The sequence below is a fragment of the Globicephala melas genome, chromosome 1 (genome assembly GCF_963455315.2).
Source record: "Globicephala melas chromosome 1, mGloMel1.2, whole genome shotgun sequence".
NCBI classification, from domain to species: Eukaryota; Metazoa; Chordata; class Mammalia; order Artiodactyla; family Delphinidae; genus Globicephala; species Globicephala melas.
In genome coordinates, this window is record NC_083314.1 from 80,636,206 (window position 1) to 80,657,177 (window position 20,972).

The window sequence follows — 20,972 nt, forward strand, 5'->3', positions numbered from 1 at the left end:
ACTGCACCACCAAGGAAGCCCGGTAGAGAATCTATTTTAAAGAACCAGTGGAAATTCCAGGAGCTGGGGAGTCAGCGGGGGCGACTCCTGCTCTCCGGTGCTTACTTGTGGAACTGGAGACACTGCGTTGGATGCGGGATCCCGAAGTTAAGCGAGGGCCTCTCAGGAGTTAAGTCTTTTCGCTTGAGGGGTCGCTGGTGCTTCCCGGTTTATTGTTCGCTTTAAAACGTTGGTGATCGTGATACTGGTGGCAGGATCTACGGTTTTCATGGATGCAGCTGATAGCTCTCAGCACCGTTTCCGTAGTGTAACGGTTATCACGTTCGCCTCACACGCGAAAGATCCCCGGTTCAAAACCGGGCGGAAACAAACGTTCTTCCTTTCTGAAACTTGTACCTTCCCTTTCAAAAAAGCAAAACGGCCGAAAGGCAGGGGCTGAGGCAGCGGGCGCAGCTGCATTTTCCATCCCCAAGGTACAGGCCAGGAGTTCCGTTGCTGCCTGAGAGCCTGCTCAGCGCCAGGAGCCAGCCCTCCTTTCTCCGCTCTGAGTCACTGCGGAGTCCAGGCCACAGCCAGCTGACCCAAGTGCGCAAAGGACAAGGCTGACTTCGGCTCATTTTTACATCCGGAAATCCCCTCACCTCCTAAGCAGGCGCCTAAATCTCCTCTACACGCTGACACCTATCATGTCTGAAAACCAAGGAGTTCACTCCTGCGAAGCACCCTTGGCTTTCCCACACCTCAGCACACGCGCGGAGCACGTTGCGTGACAGGCCAAAAGAGCACGAACACGACGCCGCCCCGGGTGCTCGACCCAAAGACACGTAGATGAAGAATGTCACGCTCCACGAACTGAGCGGGTCGGGGAGGCAAAGGAGCCGGTAACGTGCAGTTATCAGGGGAGCCCCCAGAGCAGGGTCACAGATCACGAAGTAGACGGATCCGCTCATCACCCGCTGAGAGCCCAAATGGGCCCCTAATTTAAAAGGAAACTGAGGTTCAGAAAGAGAGCATGTCCTTGCGTCGGCCGCACGTAGAGCTAAAGTTAGACTAGGATGAAACCCAGCCAGTTACCTTGTGGCCTGACCTCAGAGTCCAGAGTCGCCCAGGTCGGGAGAGCTGAAGGGTGATGGGCAGCGGGGCAGCGACTTGGGCGCCGCGCACTACCGCGTTCAGCCTAAGGGGCGCTGGGAATCGCCTTCTTTTCTGCTCGGCCCTTCTCAGAAATTCACCCTTTACTGTCACAATTTTCAAGTGGAGAGGCCAAATTTGAGAATCTGTCTCCTGCGCGGCTCCCTGGTGGTCTAGTGCCTAGGATTCGGCGCTTTCACCGCCGCGGCCGGGTTCGATTCCCGCTCAGGGAAACCTCCTTTCGTGGAAGAAGAATCCGACTCTCTTTTCCTCCTTCATCTCAGAAACCTGATGGTTTCACAGAGTTTTCATTCAAAGACATCCTGCGATTTGAGTTCCAAAAACTCATTAAGACATTTGAAACATACAGAACACTTGAAATACAAACGTATATTCTGGACCTAACCGCGCAGAGTTAACATTTTCCCACGTTTGCTTTCTCACTCTCTCTCCATATATACGAACTGCGACGCCTTTGGAGTAACCTGGAATCCGTTCTCTCCAGGCTTGTAGAGAAGCTTCAGGCGGTGTTTGATTCGGCTGTCCCCCAAGTGCAGGCCAGGCACATTCTGTGCTAGTAGGAATCCCCCCGGACCGGCTGCCCTCTGGTCTCCTCCCGGTTGCCTTGGCGGGCAGTGGGGTCTTGGGTCAGCCTGAGCGCTGGAACCGCCTACCTGGGGAAAGGCCCTTCAGGGAAGTGCAGCTGCCCCTCGGCTGTTGCCCGGCTCCCTGGGCCCTGCAGGGGGCAGAAAGGTGAAGGATCTTCCGTGTGGTGGGAGGATGAAGGGAGCAGGTGGGAACTGCGTTAAAGGGAGGGGGAAAGTTCTCAAGAGCTTCCCAGAATTGTCTGCATGGGTAGACAATTTTGTATGCATCACAAGAGTTTAAGAACTTCTGTTTAAACACTACTTTATGTTGTCTTCCGGATTTTCTAATGATGTGGAAAGCATTGCTGGCACAGTATTCTAGTGTGTACACGTCTTGGATTTATTTTCTCTTCAAAATGCTCATGACACTGAACAGCCTAAATTTCCTCTTCTGGTTTTACTGATCCAATAAGCAAAGTTTAATTCCAATAGCTATTGAAGTTCGTAAAATTTAGGACTATGTGTTCCAGTAAACTACATTTGCCCTAGAATATCTTTTAAATAAACATTATGTCGCAGAATTCTGTAAAATCATAGTGAATTAATTATGTCAGATACAATTTGGGGGTAAACCGTTTTAGGCGTCACCCAATATATGATTCTAAAATGCACTTCTCTATTAGGATTCCGTTCGAGTTGCCATTTTAAGATCTATTGTTCCCTCTAAGTTCTCTGGCTGATATTAAATTGAGTTAATTACTATATAATCTTTGCCTGGATAATATCTAATTAAGACAGGAAAAACAAAACACTGTCCAACTCAGTATAATGCAGCCGCATATTTTTATAGACTGCAGAGTGGTCAAAGTTTCACAGGTTAGGAGGAGTTGTGGGCATCTTTAGGGGATGATGGTGAACGCAGCCATCATGTCCCCTGAGGAAGAGTAAAACCCATGGCATAAGTGCTCCAGGAAGTAAGCAGCTGTCACTGGAGACCTGCTGTGTTCCTGAGGTGTTTGTTTACTATTATTATTTTTAAAATTCCCGGTTCTTGTTCACCTGCCTGCTAGAAATGAAGTCATCCATTTTCCCATTCCTTCCTATGCTTCCCGTGTTTCACTCACTGCTCCTGCCCTTAGGCTCTGGCAGGTGGAAGAGCCTGACTGTGTTCCCACTGGACTGCCCCATTTGGATGCCTCAGGTGCAGGTGCAGTGGCGCAGGGACTTTGGGTTTGTTCACAATTCAACATCTCTCCTGGAAAGGGGCCTGGCACCTCATAAGCACCAAATTAAGTGCTTGGCGATTGAAGGCATTCTAATGCAAGGTCCTGACACACTGAACAGCAGAAGACAGTGGGTAAGATTGGGGGCAGCCTAGAGTATGAGGGACAGAGAGAGACAGAGAGACACAGGCACACCAAGACAGAGAGTGAGTGAGAGGAAGGGGGGTGGGGAGAGAATGTCCTATCACATTTAGCATGTAAAAGCTGAAGAGCTCGGTTTTCTGCTCATGAGATTCAAGAGAACAACCATGGGAAGGGAAAGGAAGGCAAAAACACTAAGAAGCCAGGTCTGCACAAGATGCATTACCAGGAGCAAGATCCTGTGGTTCCAACAGTTTGTCTCAAATAGGATAATTTTTGTACAAATAGCCCAACACTGTCCAGGAATCATATAGAGACAGTCACGGTCATGTTCATGCATGCTGGTGATATAGCAGGGAGGCCAGTCATTAGATTGTGTGCATCCAACGAAAGCAAAAATACAATTCAGAAGATAAGGGAAGAGGAAGAAATGTCTGGGACCAGCGGCTTCTCCCCCCTCCAGTCCATAAGCTGCTTGGCAGGAAGATATCTGGGGTCATTCTCGCCAGTCTACTCTGGACCCCATTAAGTAGGTCACCACCGGAAACAATTACAGTTGTTGGAAGACCTTCTAAACATCTTGGTAGTTTAGGTGCTGAATGTATGCAATAGGGTATCTCTGGGTAGTGCCCACATCGTCCTTCTACTGTACCTCTGGTTTACGTGAGTCAGGAGGGCAGCACTCTGCTTGTGACGTGTCAGTTAGCGATGCAGAAACTTTGTTGTGATGGCAAGAGTATGAAGAAAAGGCTCTTACTCTGCGTTAGAAAAATACATTGGGATACAAATCGGCCCACCTCCTATTGAAGTCAAGCTAGGAACACATAAAGAATGCCTTCAGCTTCTGGCAAAGGCGGAGTGATAGAAATCAGATTTACCTCCTGCCTGAAATCTCACCGCCGCCCAAACCACCATCCCCAAGAAATGAAAAAGGTAAAAGACATGAAATACCAGTTTTCCAGACACTGTAAACCAGGCAGCAAAGGACAGCAACCCCTGAGAGATGAGACACAAACAAGGTGAGGCCTGCCACTGGCCCAGCTTACTGCTTTCAGAGAGTTTCCAGGCTGGGTGGGCACCAGGAGGGGCATCTGAGGCCAACTCCTTGGATGGTGGAGATGAAGCTGAGTGTTGGTAGGACAGCAAGGAAGCGAGAGTTCACAGGACAAAGATACAGTGATAAGAGAGATAGACAGAGAATCCAGGGTTATGAAAGTGTCTCCCTGGAGCACTCCACAGAGTAATGATTGGGGTATGCTTCTGAAGAAACGGCCTGAGGCCAAGGAAAGAAACTATTAAAAAGATCATGGAAGAGTGCCTGGTGCTCACACAGGACAGGCAATTGTACTCGCTTCCCCCAGCCAGACTGGACTTGGACTACTCATAATTCGTGGGTCATTGGGAAGGACATTCAGGAAACTCTTGTTTCAGTAGTGGGAATAATGAGCCCTAGAATGACTGACCCCCAAAATCATGAAAGCAAGATCCAAAGGGATCCAACTGTTTACAAGTCGCTTAACTGTACCCCAGAACAAAACTCAAGAAGATTTAGAGGAATACCATAATAGCCAGTGCCCAAGAAGGGAAACTCTGACAATGTCTGGCATCCAATCAAAGAATGCCAGGCATGCAAAGAGGCAGGAAAACTTGAGGTGTGAGGAGGAGACTAATCAATCAAAACTGAGCCACAACTGACCTGATGTTAAAATTAGCAGAGAGGACATTAAGACAGTTATCATGACTGTGTCGCATATGTCCCAAGAGTTAAGTAGAAACGTAGAACACATACAAATGGCTAGAATCAAACTGTAGACATGGAAATGATAACATCTGATATTATGTAATTCACCAGATAGAATTAATAGCAGATTAGGCATTGCAGGGGGAATTTTAAAAAAAAGAAAAAAAAAGGATCAGGGAACGTAAAGCCATGAACGACTGACAGCATCCTAAAATGAAACTACATACAAAAAAAGTTTTTTAATGAACATAGCATCACTGACTGGTAAGGTATGTTTAAAAGGCCCAATATAGGAGTAAGTTGGAGTCCCTGGAAAGACCAGAAGAGAAGGAACAATTTTTGAAGAAACACTGACAGAAAAATTTCCAAAGAGCCAAATGAACACTATGAGTGCAAGAAACACGAAGCAAACCACACTTAGCCACATCGTAATTAAACTGCGCATGACTCCATTGAAATAGAACAATATCTTCAAAGCAGTCAGAGGGGAAAGACACAGTACATACATAAAACAAAAATAAAGACTATGTCAGATTTCTCATCAGGAGCAGTGAGAAGACAGTGGAGCAACATCTTTAAAGAGCATGGAATTCTATGCCTCCTCCCCAAGAAATGTCTTTCAAAAATGAAAGTGAATAATGACATCTACAGACATACAAATGCTGAAAGAATTCATCACCCGCTGACCCACACTATAAGGAATGTTAAAGGAGTCCACTGACACCAGATGGAAATCTGGAGGTACACAAAGGGGCGAAGGACAACAGAAAAGGTATCTGCCTGGGAAAACACGTAAGATTTTTCTTATTATTTAAGTCTCTTTAGAAACATGGGACCGATTTTTCTAAAGTATTAACGGTGGATTGTGGGTTTAGGACACATGCAAAGTAAGATGCATGATGACAATAGCACAATGGCCGGCAGGGAAGAAATGCGAAGAGGTGTGGCATCGCTTGAAGGCAGACTGTGGTAAGTTACAGAAGTCTGTTATAAAGCCTCAAGCAGTCGCTAAAATAAGAAAAGAAAGAGTGAGACCTAATAAGCCAGCAAAGGAGCGGAACTGGAAGCATATACGAACCATGTCAGCACTATGTGATCAAGCAACTGCTTCTCCAGGACTCTTCCCTCTAAGAAGACCTTGTACAAGGGGCCAAAGATACCGTACAAGAAGGATGACTGCAGCATTATTTGTAACCGTGAAATCGTAGAACCAACTTAATTTCAGAAGTATATGGAAAGGGTTAAATAAATACTAGTACGTGCAAATAGGGACGGAAGAAAGTCCATCGTGAAAAGGAATTCATAAACTAACGAAGACAGCCGTACTCTTTCGAGGATTTCCAGGGATCTCTTCCGATCGCACCTTATGTCCTCGTGTTGTGAACACGACACGGGGGACAGAAGGGTAGTAGTGGAGGAACCTTTTTCGACCTTTACGGGAGAGGATGTGCAGAGCAGAAAGAACCATGAAGCCTTTACTTTCTAAAAGAAGCGGAAGAACGGCGTCCCCGGGTGGGCTCGAACCACCAACCTTTCGGTTAACAGCCGAACGCGCTAACCGATTGCGCCACAGGGACACACGTGCAAAATTTCTCTCTCACCTCATAGAAATCAAACACCTCATCCGCGTCAGGCGGAGTCACTCGCCTTTCGCAGGACAGCGACGCCGGCTCCAAAGCCTAGGACAACCGCAGACGTGGAGTCGATTCAGCGCGTTCTTCCCGTGGAAAAGCCGAGCGTCGGCCGATTCCGAAGGCAGAAGGGCAGCCGAGTGTCCCCACCGCAGATGCCAGCGCCCCGGAAACGTCCCCGGACCTGAGACGAGGGGTCCCCGAGGGAAGATGAAGGCCAGGTTTGGCTCCGTGAGGACTCCCCACTCGCTCCGCGCGCGCCGCCCGCCCTCCGTTCCGCCGCGGTCGCTGGGGCCGAGCCGGAACCAGGGGCTGCGGAGGGTTGGTCCAAAGGGGCAAACGCGAAGACGCGGGAGAGAAGCCGGCGAGATGGGCACGAGGACAGCTTGACTTCCCAGGAGGCCTGTGCAGAGGCACGTGCCGTATTTGGGGAGATGAGAATTGGGTTTTGGTTTGGTTTGGTTTGATCATCATGTACCAGAATTGAGAGGAAGGGAGTGGAACACGGAGAGCGGGCATGAGAGAAGACTATGAATATCGACATTTGTCCAGGCACAGCGCAGTAATTGGAATGATTTTACGTCAACATTATAAGAGCAAGAATTCCTGCCGCCGCGGGGACCGTGGCGCGCCGTGATCGTATAGTGGTTAGTACTCTGCGTTGTGGCCGCAGCAACCTCGGTTCGAATCCGAGTCATGGCAACCTCCTCTGTCTCACGCAGCACGGCGGCTCCCCTTTTACTTTGTCTTGAAATTTGCACCGGCCTGGGGGCCAGAGAGCACTGCTTTCCCCAGGCCACCTGGCGGCAGGAGGTCAGGAGAAGGGAAGGAAACCCCACCCAGGCCACTCACCTCGTGTCTGAGCAGAAGGAAACCCAGGCCAGTGGTTTCTCTTCGGTCCTGCTCCAAAATAGGGAAGCCCGGCAAGGAGCCTCTTTTGCTGTAACTGGTGAAAACTGTTGTTTCTGTGTTACTCAAAATCTGCAGGATCTTAAAGACCAGATAAAAAATTTTATCAGATAGGCGACTCCCCCTTGCCTAGACCTGTTTTGCTGGTTTAATCTTGGCTCCTGGGAATCTCTGCTCCGAGGACTTTTTCAATCCTTGGCTATTGTTCCCTTTAGAGTCACCGAAGTAACCTCTCTAGTGCCTTTCTATACTCTCAAGGATTTTAAGTGCCTGTCGGCAGCCACTCAAAAGACAAATGGTATCCATCAGGATTGGACAACTGGAAGACCTTAACAGTCACCGCAGAAATGATGATAACGGTGACTACAGCACCCTCCGCCCTGACGACCCAGCTAGTGGACACCAGCGAATATGTGTGATTCTTCTGCCTGACTGCATCAATGCTGGTACCCGAGAGTACCGTTAGACTGAGAGCATGACCAAAAGCGGAGAATTAGTAAAAATCAGACACAAATGGAGATCACACTTGAAACTTCCCTAGGCAGACAAACCCGTTTAGTCATACAAGGAAGAGCTCATTTAGCTTATTTTGCAAAACAAGTGAAACTCACCTTGGGCCACTTCTTGTTTATGCCTCTGAAAATCATAAACAAAGCCTAAAACTGTTCACCAAAATTGATGGGAGGTAACCATTTTAACCAATTCCCTATCACGAGGAAAACTCTAATGTTATAACCAGTCACTGCGAAGGACAAAACAGCCACCGCCCCCTCATGAGATAAGTTGCTTTCTAACAGTGTAGCACCTCTGAGCCTCCTTCCATATTCCGTTGGAGTGCTCCCAGTTCCTGAACGGTAAAGCTTTTTGTGCACAGTAAACCTTCACTAATTACTGTTTCGGTGATCACCGGTGGTTTAACGTCTGCTATATCTGAACTTTGACGGTGCCTCGACATTTTCATCCACCAGATTGGACCAACAAGGGAACTCCACATCATGCTGCTGTTGTCCCATTGCCTGGACTTAGTGACTACCCAGTCAGTCACGCAGAATCATTAAAATCATCGCCATTGTCCTCTGTTTTATTTGTTAACAGTCACTGTCCAGACTCCTTTCACTTTACCTTTGCCTCTTCTAGAATGTCATGGAAATGGGATCATCGTGCACACACTGTTGCCTGCACACCTCTTCATCTTTGCACAACGTCTCTGACTTTATCGATTGTTGAGTAAAGCAGATGTCATTCCTCTTTCATTGCTGAGTTGTATTCCATGGCAGTAACATAGCACAGTCTGTTTACCATTCACTCGATAATGAGCATTTGAGCTGTATCCAGTATTGGCTATTGTGAATAAAGCTGCTTTGAAGAGTCTTTCCACAAGAGATCTTGTGGACGTAGGTTTTCATTTCTCTCGGTGAAGAATAGCTGGTACCAGGGAGTAGTATACGCTCCACTTCATAAAAACCACCAAAGCCTTTTCCAAAGCAGTTGTACCATTTTATGTTACCACCAACAATATGACGGTTGTGGTTATTCCACATCTTTGCCAAGATTGTTGGTGTTTCCTCTCCTTATAATGTTAGCCACGCTACTAAGAGTAGTGGTATCTCAACATGGTTTCAATGTCCGTTTCTGTGACAGCTAAAAATATTGAGGACTCCTGGTAGGCGTTTTTGGCCATGTGCATATCTTCCTTTCTGAAGTATCTGTGCATATTTTTTAACCCATCTGAAAAAAAGTGGGGTTTCTGAACTTTGAAAAACTTGTTACTGGGCTGGAGGAGCTCATTATACATTATAATGACAGGCGGTGAGGGTTGTCAGCTATGTGTTGTGAATATTTTCTCCCTGTCTCTAGCTTGCTTTTCCATTTTAGTGGCCTACTTGGATGAGAAGATATGGCTAACGTTGATGAACTCTAATTTATCATTTGTCTTTGTTTTATACATTCTTTGGGTCCTGGTTAGTAAATCTTTGCATACCACCAAATCACGAAGTATCCTCAAAATGCCTTACACCTTTAACTTTTATGTCTTGGTCTATTATGCACTTCAGATTGACTTTTGTCTCTAGTGTGAGATAGAAATACAGCTGCCCCCCCTCCCAATATGGAACCTATTTCCTTTCCCCACTGAACTGCTTTTATTGAAAACTCATTCACTGATTGAGCTATGGGTCGGTTTCAAGTCTCTGAACCCAGTCCATTTTCCAGTTGTGTACCCTGATGCAACTTGCACACTGCTGGTCTATGTTGGGGGGGGCGGTCACAGTAACTCGTAACGTCAGGTAGTGCAAGTCTCCCCATTCCGTTCTTTTCCACACAGAGCGATACATTTTGCAACATGTAATAACTCAGGTTACCATCCCCCAGGTCAAGATATGCATGCCATCACATCATACTTCTCATTTCCTTGGGGGACACAGGCCCTCCCTCCCATGTACTGGCTGCCCCCTTGTGGCCCAAGAGCCTCTATTTTACTCTCTGGAGATAACAAACGCCCAGTTGCCTGCAGGGCAGCTGAACCAAGCCAGAAAGATCTACAAGACTCAAAACAGTCGGCATTTTCAGATGCAGGGCTGGGGGCGGGGGGTGGTGGTGAGGGGGCGGCGGGAAGTTAGCTCACTTTTCAGGCCTTTGGTCTTAGAGAAAGTTTCCTTTAGTCTTTCCTAACCGTGGAAAGTACAAAGCTTTGTGCTGCTTAACATTTCCTCTTCTTTCTAGGCAGAGAGAGTCCCACGGAGCATACCTAATTTGCGAAATTGTTCGCTGGGTGCGATGTTGAAAACTGGAGGCTGAGGGAGAGCTCTATCATGTTTTGTTTTGTGTGAATAAAAGAAAATGAGGAAGAAGCGGAGATACAGAGAGGGGAATAATAGGCTGGATCCCGAAAAGCGATCGTAGGGTCAGGCCCTGGATGTCAGATTTTGGAGAAAGAGAAGACATTGATGAGCATATCCAGGGAAGGACTTCGTTGGAAAGAGCAGACACTTAAGGCTATTTTATGACGTTTTCCATTCGTTTATATGTACTTCTCCTTTCCCATTGTTGTAGGTAAGGCACAGGTGAGCTTGATTCGTTCGTTGCTTTTTGGAATGCATGCTTAAACAAAAGTGACTTCCACACTTCAAATATTCATCTGTGAACCTCCTAGACTCCTCTTAGGCGCCACCACCTGTGCATTAAAAGCAAAATGGGTCCAACCTGGGGACTCTACCTGGGAAAGTGCAATTAATATTAAGGGGGTGGGTGAGAGAGAAATGAGACAGTCTCAACAGTGGTTGCTTCCCTTACTGCAGTGGTTTTCATATATGCTCCACACCCGATCGATCAATCCTTTCCTCAAGTACTTTCCTCCTTTTCTCAAGCAGTTGAGAAAAAGAATTCAGTGAGTTGCATCCTGGAAATGCATGGATTTCGTGGCTAGGGAAGTTCAAGTATTCCCAAGTGGGAAGATTGGGGACTGCCTACTCACTGGTACCCGGGCCATCGTTGTCTGCTGTGTCCACTTGGACTGGACAAGGGGACTCCACTCGCCTTCGCCAGCCAGGGGTAGGACACGGTTCCAGAGGTGGTCAACTTCATGGTGACTCCAGATCCTGAGGCCTCATAGGATTTTTCTTCACTTTCCCTTTCATGTCTCTTCTGCCTGCCCAATAAGAGAGGATTCACTGCCTTTCTCTCTGTCAGGACCCTTTTGGGGATCCCTTGTGGACAGGACTGAAGTGGGCCTCTGGTTCCCCCTAGGTGTCCCTCCTGGCTTGGGTGTCTCCGGAGCTCAGGCTGGCCCAGTACGGAACCCCCGGCTGGTGGGACCGCGGGCAGCCCAGAAGGCTGCACTAGCGGTGGTGGAGGTGCGAGCCCCAGGTGGCAGGCGCCACAGTCAAACCCTATTCTTCCCTGTGCACCTCCTCCTCGAGGATGCACGGGGCAGCTGGAATAAAGCGGCCCCTAAAACTTCTCTGCCGACTGAATCCAAAGAGGCATAAAGTCCCAGAAGCGGGGAGAGGAACCTCACTGAACAGACTCAGACTTCTTCCTGGCTGCCTCTCCTGGGCAGGCTCTAAAGAACCTGATGTCGAGGATGGAGCCAAAGAAAAGGCTTCATGGCAGAAAACCCCGCGATCTCGAGAGACATGAAAGACTTAAATCCTAACGTCTAGATGAGCAGGGGGCCAAGTTGAAATCCACCCCTGTGCCCTGAACAGGAGAGTCATCTGCATGAGTTCAGAGGCCAGGAACAGGAGCGACTGTGCCCATCTCTGGTTCTCAAACGGGGGCGATTTGGGCTCCCACCCTCATCCCTGGCCCCCTCTGTGACACTGGGCCTTGTCTGGACACATTTTTTATTGTTAAGACTGGGGGAAGGAGGACGGAGAGTTTCCACTTGGCATCCAGTCAGTAGAAGCCAGGGATGTCACTAAACATGCCTCGGTCCTCAGGCAGAGCCCTCCCCCACAAAAAATGATCCCGTCCAAAATACCAACACTGTGGAGGTTGAGAAACCCCGGTGTAGATCAATGTCCACACACTTGAGAGACGAGAAAACACGAATTCCTGACTACTGGGATGTGGGGTCTGAGGAAAACCGTGGCATCAGAGAGAACTCCAAGATCGCTGACCTGGGTATAGAGAACGATGGAGTTGGAATGGACTAAGGCAGGCAAACTGCAGGTGCAGCAGGTTGTAAGGGGGAAGATCTGTTATCAAAGGGCACTCGGGTCCTCTGGCCCATCGCACAGCAAAGCCAATCAACAGACACCAGGTAATGGTAAGGAAAGTACAGCTTTTATTGCAGGGTGCCCAAGCAAGGAGAATGGGCAGCTAAAGCTCAAAAGACCCAATATCCTGGATGGCTTTCAGGGCAGTGTATTTAAAGGCAGTGTGAGGGAGAGGGTCTCAGGGTGCGTGATCAGCTTCCACACAGTTCTCTGGCTGGTTGATGGTGAGGTAACAAGGTGAAGTTTCAGGAATCAACATCATCAATCTTCTGGCTCTAACTGGTCTGGGGTCTATGTGCTTGTGGTTAGCAGTTTCCATCTGGTGGGGAATCTGGGTTCTGTAAAAACCACTTGGGAATGTGCATCAAACAGTGATATCTATGTTCTTCAGGGAGGAAATACAGGTCCCGTGGCTCTGCTATATGACTGATATATTGTGAAAATTCTTACCAGTTCTCCTGCCCGACTGCTGTTCTTTGTTTCTGCATGTTTTCATTCCTTTAATCATTAATTATTGGGCCAGACTTTTTGCAACTCAGGGAAGGCTCAGGAGACTGAAGTTTTTCTTTACGGAGAGCTGGGGACACGATGGGATGGGTTAACCGACAAAGCTCATCCGGGGATTGCTCGGCTTTAGATCCGGAATCCAATTTAGCGCCTTGGAGCCTGGCTTAAAAGGGTTTTCCATCCAAGCCGTCTCCGTTGCTGCATCTGCCTGAGTCCTTTTGGACAATGGAGATGCCGGCTCTCGGTGCGTGGCCCCTTCTCACCCCGGGCACATTCCCTCCCGCCTCCTCCCGGCCACCGTGCCCCTCGCACGCTCCCCGGGCCTCGGTGACCTTCTCTCCACACGCGGCCACCTCACAAAGACGCGTCACAAGGCTAGTTCTCAAGGCTAGGTGCGGCTGGGATGAGGCAACTCGCTCGGGACTTGCGGACCCGGCAGGCCCCGCGGGCGTTCGGGCTCCTTTTTTGGAGGAAGCACGGAGGGAACGGCCTTAGGGAACGATTTCTGCAACGACGGATGACCCCTCCGGAAGGCTCAAGGCCTTCCAGAGCAAAGGGAAAAGGTCACTGTAGTCCGAAGCACGAGAAAAGCCATCCACCAGCAGCTCCCTGGTGGTCCCGTGGCTAGGATTCGGCGCTTTCACCGCCGCGACCGGCTCGGGTTCGACTCCCGGTCAGGGAAACCTTTTGGGCAGCTTTCCATCCCCTGAATTGTGTTGCGGCGTGTGCCCCACACCGAGGAAAACCAGAGTGGCCGATTCCCAGGGCACCTAGGTCGTTCTCATCTCCAGGGCAGCCCTACCCCACCCGCGCCCGCACAGCGCCACATCCCCTCATCTCCACCGCACAAGTGGCTTTCCAGGGCCTCCGAGCATCTTGCTCAGGTTTACACAGCCCTGCAGAGGTTCAACTCCCTGTGGGGTGCAAACCCACGCCCGTTGCCACCCGGGGCGCAGGTCATGTTGAGTTCTGAATAACCGAGAGAGGCCAAGCCGAGTCTTGGTGTTAGCATCAATAGATGCCCTGGATGAAATGCTTATTAGGCGCTCGGCAGAGGTGCCTGGAGGCGATATCCACGAGGGTTGAGAGGAAGGTGAGCGCTGGGTCGGATCCTGGTGGTTGTTCCACTTGTAGATTAGGCGGTGTAGGGAGTTAACATCATTTAACTGACGTAACAAAGGCAGCAGGTGAAGTATGCGCAGAATGGAAAATTGTAACACTGCTGCCGTAAGCAGAAGGTAGGAGTAAAAATCAACACCGCTACGTCAAAACGATGCTACCCACCACAATCAAGTCCCACCGTTTCTACAATGGCTGTTGCATTTATACCCTGCACACTCTCCCAGGCACTGGGTGCGTTTTGCCTTTTCCCTTCGACGCTCACTCCGAAGACCTGTTGGGATAAATGTTGCGTCCACTGTAAGGCAACAGGAGAGAGAGCGAGAGCGTGGCAGGTGCTGCGGACGGAGCCTCAGAGGCAGCAGGTGGCGTGTGTAGATGATGAGACAGAGCAATGGCTGCGGGTCGGTGGGTTGGGCGCCACTGCTGAAAGGCGGTCAGTCTTGTAGGCCGGGCAGTGGCATCTCCTGTGTGTTGGGTAGGCGGGAGTGGGCGATCGGTGGCTTTTCGGAGATCGGTTTGGAAGAACAGCGAGGGGAGGGGAGGGGAGGGGAGGGGAGGGCAGGGTGTTGACCGTGCCTGCGGGGTGCATGCTCATAGTAACCGGGCACGGGAGAGACTGTGGTCACGAAGGTAGTTTTCCCAGGACGAGGCTCGTCTACTGCACTCGGGGCGTGCTGATGTAGGGATTTGTGCTGATGAGAGATTGCGTTCGTGCTCTCCCCTGATACCTCTTGGTTCATGACAGACGACGTCTCTTCCGTGGTGTCTCGCTGCACTCCGCTCCCCGGGCGCAGGGCGAGAGGCGCAGCCCCAGCCAGCGCTCCACAGCTTGGGAAATCGGGTCTGCACCCGCATCTTCCGGGCTTTCCTGTTAAGTGACCTAAGTGTATGGATGGGTCCTATTCTTGAGCCACGCCTCTTGTCTGTTTACAAGTGCGGGACGTGCCTTCTCCTCCAGCCTGCTGCCGACCACGCGCGTGTGTGTGCGCGCGCCGGGACCCGCCCACTGGGCCCTGCTCTGGTCTGGGCAGTTCCCGCAGGCTGGCCGGCAGGCAGGCATCTGCAGGAGAAAGACCACGCGGCCGCGGTGTTGCGAAAGCGTGGGAACGTCGCCCGAAGGCCTCGCGCTCCACAGTCCCTTGGGGTCCAGATCGGAAGGAGGCACCCCTTCCAGGAACAAGGAGGCCCGAGGCTTGCCTTCGCAAGGAGGCTCCCGGAGCCGGCGCGCAGTATCCTTGCCTAGGCTAGCCAGCCCTTCTGGCCTTCCACCCGGCCTGGCCTTTCGCCTTCTCCTCTTCCGCTCCAGCCGTGTTCCTGCGGAGAGTGAGCGCTCCCTCCACCCGCCCCTCGGCGCCCCCCGCCCACCCCACCCCACCCCACCCCACCCCACCTCATCCCACCCCAGCCCTCAGAAATGATCTAGCTGCCTCTCCGGTGCTTACGGCGGGAGTTGGATCAGTGTTTTCCTGCAACGGGAGGAGAGAGAACCTGCGGCGGCAGGAGGCAACCCGTTCCCTTGCTGGTTCTCTGGGCTCAGCCCATCGAAGGGACTAGCTCAGGAGCCTGGGTCTCGCGCGGCCCGACGAGCCGGCCAAGTTGGCGTCTCTCCCACTGCTCCTCAACGGGAACAGCAGGAATATCCTGTGGGGTCCACTCTTACCCAGAAGAGGCACCCGGGAAATCATCCAACACAAGGCCGGACGCTGCGTGATGGACCACTTGGGAGCAACGCTTCCGTCGGTCTGTCCTTCCCTCCTAGGGCTTTGGGGAGCGGAGAAATCGTCTAGGACGACGCGCTCTTCAGCGTCCTGTCTGAGACAAAAGAGGGAAGGAGGGTGTCTTCCTAGAAGGCAGCAGCGCGAAGCCTGTGGTCGCAGAGAGGCTTGTGGAGCAAGCGCGCCCTCACTCGACCAGGGTTATCCAGCTGCTGCGGAAAACTCACCTGGCTGAGACCTCCTCTTCCCCCTCCTCTCCACCTCCCCCTCCTCCTTCCCCTCCTCCTCCTCCCCTCTTCCCCTCCTCCCCTCCTCCCCTTTCCCCTCCCGTCCCCTCCCCCTCCTCCCCTTCCCCCTCCTTCTCTTTCGTCTTCCCCTCCTCCTCACCCCCTTCGTCTTCCCCCTTCTTTGTTTTCTACCTTACCTTGAGTGCCTACCTTTCCTTGTGTCAGGGGACCTCTCATCTCCACCACAGGTTAAACATTTCCTTGGGTAGTTCTGAGCTTCAAATAAGGAATTGTGTGTAACAGTGCCACGAATGTTCAGTAATGGTGACCTCTTATTTTTATCAGTAACATCATTTGAATCATCAGAATTGTCTCTTTTTTAACAAGTGCGTTTTCATTGTCGGAAAATATTAATATACATTTAAACCTTACATACTTGTTGAATAATAAATTGGTTCTGCCATTTTATTATGAAAAACAGTGTGTGGAGAATATTCTTACGATATATCATTGGCAATTCTGTAGGACACAGACTGTTCTTTTATCCACTCTGTAGCCAATCTGTTGATGTTAAATACCTTTTACAAAACTTTGCCAGCAATCAAACCCCCGGGGGGCGAATTGCCATAGCTCGTTACCATCTCAGTTCAAGGGCTCTGGACAACTGGCACAATACCCCGGATTAGCTGAAACAGAGATTTTCCCACCCAGTGCTCTATTCTGATCTCTTTGTTTTCTTCTGTTCTTAGGTCACAGCCTCCCAATAAAATGGTTGGCAACACCACTGTTGCTTGGGGAATGTTAATGCTACCATTGTTCACATGCTGGTCTAGCCAATATTGTGGTTGGAGTCAGGGCAGAAGAGATCTGCCATGGGCCCCACTGTGGCCCTCTTCTGGCCGTGCCTTCTTCCATTAGGCAAAGATTATATGGAACCAAGGAGACGTTCCCAAAATGTGCAAAGAATCCCAGAATCCCTTGCCCAAGTGTCTTTTAGTTCATGTGTAAAATTTTTGGATCTTTCTTCTTGGCATTGTCAAACTGAGGGCAAAAGTCACTTGTGTGTGTGTTTTTTTTTTTCCTTTTGTACTCAGACCTAGAGCTTGTGGGCAGTGCAGTGTCAAGAGGCTGCTTTTAGGGAGAGCTAGTGGATGTAGCATGGACGTGTTGGAGGTGCAGGACAAAAGCTGGTTCCAGCAGGTCAGTAGGCAAGCAGTGGTGGAGGGCCTCACTATGCTTCATTTCTCTGGTGTGTCACTCCAAGAAGTCCAGGAATTCTAAATTCATCCTTGGTGATTATAAAGGTATAGTTTTCAAAGTAAGAGAATACAGTCTACTTCAATTTCAATGAAGAGGGCTTTTTGTTGTTGTTTGTTTATTTTTTTTGTTTGTTTGTTTGTTTTTGCGGTACGCGGGCCTCCCACGGCTGCGGCCTCTCCCGCTGCGGAGCACAGGCTCAGGACGCGCAGGCCCAGCGGCCACGGCCCACGGGGCCAGCCGCTCCGCGGCACGCGGGACCCTCCCGGACCGGGGCACGAACCCGCGTCCCCTGCATCGGCAGGCAGACCCCCCAACCACTGTGCCACCAGGGAAGCCCTGTTTCTCTGTTTTTTAAAGCTTCATCAGTAGCTTTAAAAAGCATAGACTCAAGGTAGATGGCAAGCGTGCCACTAACGCTTGCAGGTGCCAGTGCAAAAAAAAAAGGAAAAGAAGCCTCAAAGCTGCTTACACTCTGAGGTGAATTGCCAAGAGAGCTTATTTCATCTTCTGTTTGGGCACAAGGAACACAGAAGCCAAGTTTTAATCCCAGGCTAACTTGAGAAGTCTTATAGGAGGTCCTCCCTACATTAAGGTGGGACCCCAAAGTCTTAAGCCCTCAGGGGTAAGGGTCATCCGATCTAGTCCTGCCCCTTCAAATCCCAGGGCTCTTTGGACCAGGCAGCCTTGGTGCCACAAACAGTGTAAAGAATAAGAAAGTTTTAAAGTTCATGAGAAATAGTAGCCACGGACTCAACCTCTAGCGGATTTAGCCTTGAGTACTCGTAGCCTGGGTAGTCTGGGAAACCATAAGACATCAACTTGGTGTGTTGTTTCCCAGCTGCTAACGAGCCCCAGGAGTCTATCAGAGGAGACTATATTCAGAGGAAAATATATTCATCCTAGGGCTGTAGAGGTATCCACAAATAACATTTCAAGAGAAGCAATTAGCATCTAGAATTCAGTTTTAACACATAAGAACGAAATCTCATGCATCTGGAATTTTAACAACAATTCTATCAATCCTTGTGATGACATGAAATTTATATTTTAAAGCAGGTTGAGAAAATTTAAGCATAAAACTCTCTCTCTCTCTCTCTGTCCTCTTGGGCCTCCTCTCTCCCCACTTTCATGTGAAAAGTGCATCTGCATTATACTATAACCAGACCTCCTCAGAGATGTAAAGGCCCCATTGACTGCAGAGATTGTCCCCTCACCCCACCCCCGCCCCCGCCCTCATTTCTTCAGACACTAGCAATGTAACTTCTTAAAAGATTAGCATTCTTTCCCAACTTCGTAAGTGGTCAAGTGACTTCCTGCTTGCTTTGTACATGCTTACCTGGACTATGTATCTTTGGTGAACTTTATGTAAAATGTCAGTATGTCATTTGGATGTATGACCTTTTGTCTCAGTAATGTACATGACTGTGCCTTCCACTTCTAACAGGCAGAACAGTTCTCAGAGCTTCTGAGAGTCTCTCTGCCAGGTTATAATCCTCAGTTTGACTCCAATAAAATCCTCTTTTTTCTTCTTAACTTGATTGTTAATAGAATTTTTGTCGACACTTGTATCAAAGCAGACATGAAAATGAAAATTAGAAAATATTCTGAATCAAACAAAATGGAAAATACTGTGTATACACACAAGGTGCAGCTAAACCGGTCTTTAGAGGACAATACACAGATTTAAATGTAAATTATGAAAATCAGGACTGATCGCTAGTGAGCTAAATCTCCACTTCAAAAAGTTACAAAAAAGGATAACAACAACAACAGAAGCAGATAAGTGCAGAAATTATGTAGAAAACCAGGAATTTAAGAATTAGAAGTAGATTTACAGAAGCGAAAAAGTAAGTGGTTGCCTCTTTGAAAAGACTACTAAAACTGATAAAACTGTTAAGAGACAAGAAGGCTCCCCACACGTGTGTTTCTGAAGACATGTGCAAGAAGGTTCACTGAAGCACTGCATGTACTTATAAAAACATGTAAACTACCCAATGGTCCTCTGAGGGGAAAGGATACATAAACTCTGGTTTATACTTTCCGTGGACTGTTCTACAGCTATTAAGATGAATGAACTAGTTCTATCTATCAATATGGATAAAACTGAAAAACAAAGTTGAGTGAAAAAGATCAAGTGACAAAAGATGACATAGTATGATGGTGTTCATATAAATTCTTAAAACAAAAAAATAGATGGATATATTATATATGTCTTTAATCATTTATTGTCATGTACCAAAACATGTAAAGAGATGTCACACCAGCATCAGGAGGATGGTTATTTCTAGAAGGGAAATGGGAGAATGGGGTAAAGTGATTAAGGAGGTGAGGAGAAGTTCAGCAACATCTGCGATATTTTTAGTTCTTATGAAAATTCTTAAAAGAACATGGCAAAAGGATAACATCACTTAAAATTAGGTGAGGGATGCATATTTATTTTTTTTTCGTAGTTTTGAAATTTTTAAAATTTTTACAAATATTTTAAAGAAATAATAGCCCAGAGTGGGAGGCGAATGTGGGACTGACACAGGAGAGTGTTTTCTTAAATACTTCCAGTGCCTCTTCTTAGGCATTGTACGGCTCTTAAATGTCAGCAGAGGTCTCCAAAATCCTTGAGAGCTAAAAAAGTTATCTCAAACCCCAATTTCACGGTTTGTGGAAATTCTAAATAAAAAGAAATATACATAGATTTAAAAAAAAGAGAGGAAAGAAGGAAGCCATTACTACTGAACTCGAAGACATAAGGAAATGATAAATGAATATCATAAACACATATATGACAACTGATTAAAAATTTAGAGGAAATGAACATATTCCAATAGTGAGTTTAGGGAAATAAAATGGACTAGTCCTACAAGCATTACATTTTTTAAATCAGAATTTTTAAATCTTCCTTCAAAGAAATCTCCAGGACCAAAAAAAAGTTCATTAGAAGAAATGACTCCAAAGCAAACAAATTCTAAAAGAATTAAAAGATGGCACATTTCTCCAACTTTTTTTTATGAGTTTATGTTGAAGCCAACAACCCCCCCACAAAGGCAATGTGAAAAATATAAATTACAGACCTGTCTTATTGCTGCAATGTTAAAAAAAATACTGAATCCAGCAATACATTTTTTAATTGTGAAAAATAGGTCTTATCCTGGGAAAACAGTTGATTATCATTAGAGAATAAATTAATCTAACTCACCACATTAACAACGTAGAGGAGGGAAATCATAATCACTAAAACAGAAGAGGTATTTGAAAAAATTCACCATTGATTTAACTTTGAAAAAAAAACCCTTTAGCATAATAGGCTAGAAGAGAACAGCACTAATCTGCTAAGGGTAGCTTCCGAAACAAAAACAAACAAGAAACCTTCAGCAAACATTATAGTGGGTAATAAACCCCTGGCTCCCAGCCCCCCACCCCCGTTACCAATCAGGAACCCTCAGGAATCAGACAAATAGGCCTCACTCTGACCACATCTTTTCACCATTGTGATGGAGATCTTAGCCAGTGAGGAAAGGCAAGAAAAGAGAAAAGGTATAAGAAGTGAAAATGAAAAATGACTACTATAATTATTTACATGGATGAAGGGTGAATCACTAGAATTATTAAGAGAATTGAGTTTATTTGGTATATACAAATATTTTAAAATCAGATTAAATTGGAGGATTCAATTGGATTAAATTGAGGATTCAAGAAACAAAGGTATTAAAAACATTTTAAATGTTCAACAATTATACCACACAGTTCAATCACATGCACTGGGGAGGGGACAGGGGAATGAAAGGTGACTCCTACCTCCACAGTAACCAAAATCATTTCAATGTGAAATGAAACCTAAAATGATTTTAGTTGGTGTTATATAGCAGGGTATTTCCATGATCTCAGGGGTAAGCAAGGAGTTTAAAAATAAGATAAAAAGACCAATTCTTCAGTATGGAGTTTCCTTAAAAAACTAAAAATAGAATTACCACATGACCCAGCAATCCCACTACTGGGCATAAACCCAGAGAAAACCATAATTCAAAAAGACACATGCACCCCAGTGTTCACTGCAGCTCTATCTACA

At 47.9% G+C, this 20,972-nt stretch overlaps 3 non-coding genes across 3 annotated transcripts; 2 read left to right on the top strand and 1 right to left on the bottom strand.

The window, feature by feature from the left end:
* Window positions 1–296: 296 nt before the first annotated feature.
* TRNAV-CAC (transfer RNA valine (anticodon CAC)) lies at window positions 297–369 on the top strand. Its single transcript has one exon. It is a non-coding gene; the product is annotated as a tRNA-Val (tRNA).
* Window positions 370–6,326: 5,957 nt separating this feature from the next.
* On the bottom strand, window positions 6,327–6,400 carry TRNAN-GUU (transfer RNA asparagine (anticodon GUU)). Its single transcript has one exon. It is a non-coding gene; the product is annotated as a tRNA-Asn (tRNA).
* Window positions 6,401–7,084: 684 nt separating this feature from the next.
* TRNAH-GUG (transfer RNA histidin (anticodon GUG)) lies at window positions 7,085–7,156 on the top strand. Its single transcript has one exon. It is a non-coding gene; the product is annotated as a tRNA-His (tRNA).
* Window positions 7,157–20,972: the final 13,816 nt, after the last annotated feature.